The sequence below is a fragment of the Callospermophilus lateralis genome, unplaced genomic scaffold (assembly GCF_048772815.1).
Source record: "Callospermophilus lateralis isolate mCalLat2 unplaced genomic scaffold, mCalLat2.hap1 Scaffold_530, whole genome shotgun sequence".
In the NCBI taxonomy this organism is placed as follows: domain Eukaryota; kingdom Metazoa; phylum Chordata; class Mammalia; order Rodentia; family Sciuridae; genus Callospermophilus; species Callospermophilus lateralis.
Window position 1 is genome coordinate 370,234 of NW_027514463.1, and position 6,488 is coordinate 376,721.

Consider the following 6,488-nt stretch of genomic DNA (forward strand, 5'->3'; position numbering starts at 1 on the left):
AAATGCCAAGTAGAAGTTCCCCAAAACTGAAGAATGGAAGCAATGTAAGTATCCGTTGATGAGAAATGGATAAACATGTTGTACATCCACACAATGGGACATAATTCATCCCACATTATGTTAAGTGTAGTCACACAATCACAAAAGGACACTTACTATGTAGTTCTGCTTAGATGATGTATATAGAGACATCAAACTCACAGAAACAGAAAGCAGGGGACTGGATGATGGGCAATGGGTTGGCAATATTTCATGAGTGCAGAGTTTCTGTTATGAAGATGAAGTCTAGCAATAGATGGTGGTGATAGTGAATGAACTGAGCACTTCTGAATTCTATGTGCACTTAAAAATGGTAAATATGGGCTGGGATCATGGCTTAGTAATGCAGCCAATGTTTATAGCAGCTCAATTTACCATGGCTAAGCTGTGGAAGCATCGTATATGCCCTTCAATAGATGAATTGATAATGAAACTTTGGTATATATACACAATGGAATATTACTCAGCCTTAAAAGAGAATAAAATTATGGCATTTGTAGGTAAATGAATGGTCTGGAGAATATTATGCTAAGTGAAGTAAGCCAATTCAAACAACAACAACAACAACAACAACAAAGGCTGAGTGTTCTCTCTGATAACAGAATGCTGATCGATAATAGGGGAGTGGAAAAAATGGAGCAACTTTGATGGGGAAAAGGGAAGGAAGGGATGAAAGGAAGCATGCGGAGAGAAAAGATGGTGGAAAGAGATGGACATCATTAACCTAGGTACATATATGAATTCACATATAGTGCATTGTTACATCAGGTACAACCAGAGAAATGAAAATTTGTACTGAAATTGTATAGAAGAAACCAATATGCTTTCTCCTCTCTAGTCCAGGACTACAGACTTCTGGGTATGTCTCTAGCCATAAATAACTGCTGCTTTAAAGGAGACCTGACTGCATCCATCACAACCCCACTGTCAAGGTGTTCTAGAAGAAAACATGCAGGTGATTCCTATCACTACAGCCTCTCAGAACAAAGATGTCTCTTTACAGAATGCAGAGTGGCTTCACCCACTCCTACAGAACTAGCCTTTAAAGCCTCCTGGGTCTTCTGGGCCTTGGGCAATGGGCTGTATGAGAGAAAGCTGATTCTGATACCAGTGGGCAAAGGAGGTGAGAAAAGTGAGTGTCTGGCACCTAGATAGCCTTCATCCTCCATCAAAGAGTAAGTACTATCTCAGGGAGGGAGATCCTGGTAACAAGGGAGAAATGCCTTTCTGGCAACAATTGCTAACACTCAACCCCATAAGTAATAGCCCAAATGTGGTCTACTGGGTAGCCCTAAGGGGACTGCCTTATGTAGGTTCAAGGTCAAGACAGCCTGCTAGGATGGCTGAATCTCCTGCCTGGAGAAACTCCTTCCCAATTTCATGTACTGAAATCAAAGCCCTCAGTGAACTGGAGGCAATAGAGGTGGAAGGAAGTGAAATCCTCCAAAACCGGGGCATTGAGGTGTTTGAGAAATCAATCAAGGAATGTGGAGTGAGGTGAGGGTCAGGATCAGGTCTCAAAGATCCAGATTTGGAGGCCATTCAACTTCTCTGCATCTTAGATACTGGAGATACTGACAGAAAGTTGATTAGAATAGCCAAAGAAGAAAGGAATCACCCAAGAATTCAAGTTTTCTCCCCCTTCAGACTTTTCTCCCCACTAGGAAATGGCCTACAAAGTGTTCAGCTGCCAGGCAGGAACTTAGGAACACTTGTGATTGCAGGCAGAGAGTTGCTCACGGCTAACTTTACTTGAAGTTATTTCTTTGTTTCAGAAACTGCTCTTTAGAAAAGGCCTTAAACCAGTCAAAGATACACAGCTGCTCTTCTAAGTGTCCTAGGGTAAACTTTGCTCACTATAACTCACTATAATGCTAAATTCTCTGCCCTAAATGAAGTGCATCTGCCATTTATTTGGTTTGCTTTGGTTTGGTACTGGGAATAGAAGCCAGGGATTCTTTACCACTGAGCTACATTTTATGGTAGAGATATCTCAGAAGAAAAAGAACACGATGCCATCTGTATCATTGTGAGCCCTCCAGAAATCAATCTTGAACATTCTTGCTACTTTGTAGTATAGAAATAGAATGTCCATCAGGAATGTGTATTACCTCATATGAAGAAAAAGACTAGTATGTAAAAGGAAACTAACTAGAATATATAAGAGATCACTTTCTACACTAAATGTTCAGCCTTCAGATAAGAATGCACTGAGGCTAGATGCACACAAATAAACACTGCTTCCTGTTAAATACCCTGGTGTTTCCTGTCTGTGTGAGAATCCCATGCAACATTTAATTTTGTTTTTTCCTTCTCTTATCTTATCCTTCTCTTTGCTATATATTTTTAATGACCAGCTTGCTTAGAAGTGTTTATATCCTATGAGAAGTGAAAAGAATATCTGCAAAAAGATTTCAAAGAACTCTTAAATAAATAGTTGTCTACAAAAACTGACATGAAAACCAACTCAACTTCTTTTTAGAAACATTACATATTGTATGCTATTTAAAAATAACTTATCAAAACTGATTTATGCCCATGTTCGCAACTCTTCTCAAATTATTTTTCAAATGTCTAACACAAGAGGTTTTCTATGGAAATAATTCAGATGACTTCTATAGAAAGTGTCAACCTGGCTGAAGATGTAGCTCAGTGGTAGAGAGCTTGCCCAGCATGTACAAGGCTCTGAAGTTTAACCCCCAACACTGAAAGAAAAGGAAAAGGAGAAAGAAGAAAGGAAGGAAGGAAAAAGAGAGGGGAGAGAAGGGGAGAGAAAGGAATGAGTCATTAAAACAAAAGGGCAAGTGGTACAAATATAAATATATGGTGTACTAGCTCTTTGAAAATTTACCGAGCTGTAGAATTTTAGTTACATCTAACTGGGTGATATTATGACTGTATAGAATGGCACATAATAAGTTCTGCCTTAGCCTGGCCTAAACCAAATCAATTGGTGGATGACCTGGAGAGGATTTCTCTCTGGTTTGATTGAGACAATCTTGAACCTTTCCTGGTTCAGAATTTATAGCATAGTGAAGGGACCAAGACTTCCCTGGCAGGCAGTGTAGTGTGCTAGGCCCCTGAGATACCACAACCAGGGCTGCCCATGCCCATTCCCACAGCTCCTCTCCACCACTCACTGGTTCAAAATGGTCTGCTCCATTGCCTGGTGCAGGTTTTTTTCTGACCAAAGGCCTGAGTGTTCACACCCTGTTTTGTCATGGCTGGGCATGGTATGGTTGTGGAGGGAATAGCCAAAGTAGCCTTAGCATGATGGAGGGGCAAGAGCTGTATCTCAGACATACTTGGGGGTGGTCCTGGAAGAAGTAAGTAGGGTTGTGGTCTACCTTGCCTGAAGACGTGGAAACACACCTTAGTCCTTATGGATGTCCATGGGAATTGGTGTTATGTACAGCTATTAGATTTTTGTTGTTCTCTTATTTTTGTGGAGAAGTTATCAGTCTGTGAGAAGCAGGCATTACCTGAGAAGAGAGAAAAAAACTTGCTCTAAACTTTTTTGGACTAATTCAAGAAAAATGTCAACTACTTGAAAATGTTAGTTTTGTTCAAAAAGAGTATGAAGGCTTAGAGTCACCTTTAAAGGATGTCATTTTGGTGAAGGAGTAAGGAAAAGCAGAAAACTTGGAGGCAATATATGAAATCCTGGAGAGGTTCATATCTAAACTTGAGGATGAAATACTCTTTCTAGAAAAAAAGCTAAAAGAAGGAAAAACTAAATATCCTCAACAGGATGAATTGATGGTGGGTATATCAAAAAGGATTAAGTCCCTAGAAGATGAATCAAAATCCCTTAAATCACAAATACCTGAAGCTAAAACAACCTTGAGAATATTTCAAATGAATAAAGAAAGAATTACAGTAGCAATAAAAGAGGCTTTGAATGACTTCAGGAAAGTCATAAAAAGCTTTTACAAGAAGTTGAAGTATGGAAAGAAAAAGTGAATGGCCTTACTAAACAGAAAATTACATTTGAACACTCCAAAGTACATGCAGAACAAGTTCTAAGAGACAAAAAAATCTCATTATGTCTCTGACTGAACACTTACTGCCAATAAAAGATTGGGCTCCTGTGCTTGAAAAAGTCCTAAGAGATGATGGTTACTTGGAATTGGAATTGAAAAGTGAATCAGAAATTGGTGCTCACTGAGAATATCAGCCAAAAGGGTCTTGGAAGAAACTGGTTTATGATACTAAGTTAAAGGCCTCTTTAAAAATCTTAGAAAGAGATAAAAATCAAATTTATACTTTATTATCTGAAGTAATTGAAACAAAGGAAGACCTGATAGAACATATTAAAATCTTAAGACAAAACAAGCATCTTTGCAAGCAGAAAATACACAGTTTGAAAGTAAGAATCAGAATCTTCAGGAGAAACTTAAATTTATGATGGAATTATATCAAGAAAATGTAATGAAACTCCAAAGAAAATTAATAGGAGAGGAAAATTACCAGGTAGAGCAATAAGAAAAACTTTACAAAGAGGAAGAAAAGATCAGCTGTACAACTAAACTGCTGGAGACCAAAAGAAAGTGAGCCAAAGATCTTTTTTTTTTAAAGAGAGAGTGAGAGGGGAGGGGAGAGAGAGAGAGAGAGAGAGAGAGAGAGAGAGAGAGAGAGAGAGAGAGAGAATTTTTAATATTTATTTTTTAGTTATCGATGGATAAAACATCCTTGCTTGTATGTGGTGCTGAGGATCGAACCCGGGTCGCACGCATGCCAAGCGAGCACGCTACCGCTTGAGCCACATCCCCAGCCCCTGAGCCAAAGATCATGAAGAAGAATTGGAGAGAACCATTTGTTTTTTTATCAGGGGCACATTATTTACTATGAGAAAAAAGCTCATGGTAATGAATTGGCAGTTTGGAGTGCTGAAAGATACCTCAATAATTTAAGGAAAAAAATGCTCACACTAGACAAAAATTAACTGAAATAGAGTCACAATTTAAGCTTGTAGAAAAAGATCCTTCTGTGCTTGATGCTTCAAATACAGCCTTTGGCAAAGAGAATTCTCCAAATGGTCCCTCACCATTGGGTCAACCTTCATGTGGAATAAGACCTTCTCATTTGGAAAAAGGGTACATTTATACTCTCATCTTTGGTGCAAGTAGGAGGAGAAAGAGGTTTAAGGGGCCCAGAGAATCCTCTGGACCATCCAACTAGCAATGAAAGAAGAGAATCAAACTGTGATAGGTCAACTTATCCACAGAGAGCACCTCCTGACATAGGGCACCTGGAACATCCATGGGAACAGGCCCATAGGATAATGATCCCTTCACCAGGCCAACCATATTCAGATCCACATCTTCCTCTACAAAGGCAAGATGGATGTAATTCTAAATATGGTAGATTGTCTGGATCAGCAGTACTCAGAAATTTAACTATGCTGTCTTTAGATAAAATGGATGGGCCTACATATTCAGAAATGGAATCTAGTAGAAATGATACCAAAATTGATCAACGTGATTCCAATGTACCTGATTCATCTCTCCCTGCTGAAAACCAAACAACTGGCTCTGGCTTTTCTTACCCTTCAATCAGAGGTCCATTGTTTTCTGTGGATCCACGAAGTCCGTTCATGAGAAGAGGACCTTTTCTTCCTCCACGTCCTCCAGGAAACACTTATGGAGCATCTCAAAAATATATACAATACATACTTATATGTACTTTACCTAAATAATTGGGCTGTTATTATAAAAATCAAAATTCCCACAACTAAGAAGAATCCTCTTCTTGATATTTGAGCTGTCATAATTAAAGAAATTGTCTTTTTATATGACTTATGTGGAAAAATATAGTGCAAGGGAATGAAACTAGGTGTTTTATATGGTTACACATCCGTGGATATCCAGCCTGGTGAGGTGTCCATTTGAGGATTCATTTGGGAAGGCTTGGTTGGTGATGGCATGCTGTTCATAAATCCTTGCCTGAATTTTTGGTTGAATGGGTCATTATTGCACTGGTATATTAATATTGGGTCAAAGGACAACATACAACTTTTTTTTTCAACATACAACTTTATGAAGGTCAAAAATATGACAAACGTGGCCTCTTATTGTTAGAGTTTTAAAGTGACAGATTCCTGGAAATAAGAAATGACAATTTCCTTTGGAACATGTAAACCTCTGTTCAAAATATGAATATAATATACATATCCATAGGAAAATTCTGTTATATAAATTACATGATGCACTTTTTCCTGTCCCCTTTCTTCCATGCCTCTAGGGAGAGCATCTTCTGAGGCTGCAGGGCATGCTCCCTGAGAGTAGTGCACTCTGCCCTGAGGAACCTTGAAAGTGGCTCTCTGGTGAGGTCAAGAGGAAGGCAGGAATGGAGAAGTCTGGGCAGGGTAATGGCATAGCATGATAAGGAATATTCCAGGAGATGCTTCCTTCTGTCTGGAGGTCCTAGTAGATAAACAAGTGTTAAAA

The 6,488-nt window shown here is 39.0% G+C and overlaps 1 pseudogene; it reads left to right on the forward strand.

The window, feature by feature from the left end:
• The first annotated feature begins 1,378 nt into the window (after positions 1 to 1,378).
• On the forward strand, positions 1,379 to 5,737 carry LOC143388278 (melanoma inhibitory activity protein 2-like; annotated as a pseudogene).
• The last annotated feature ends 751 nt before the right edge of the window (positions 5,738 to 6,488 follow it).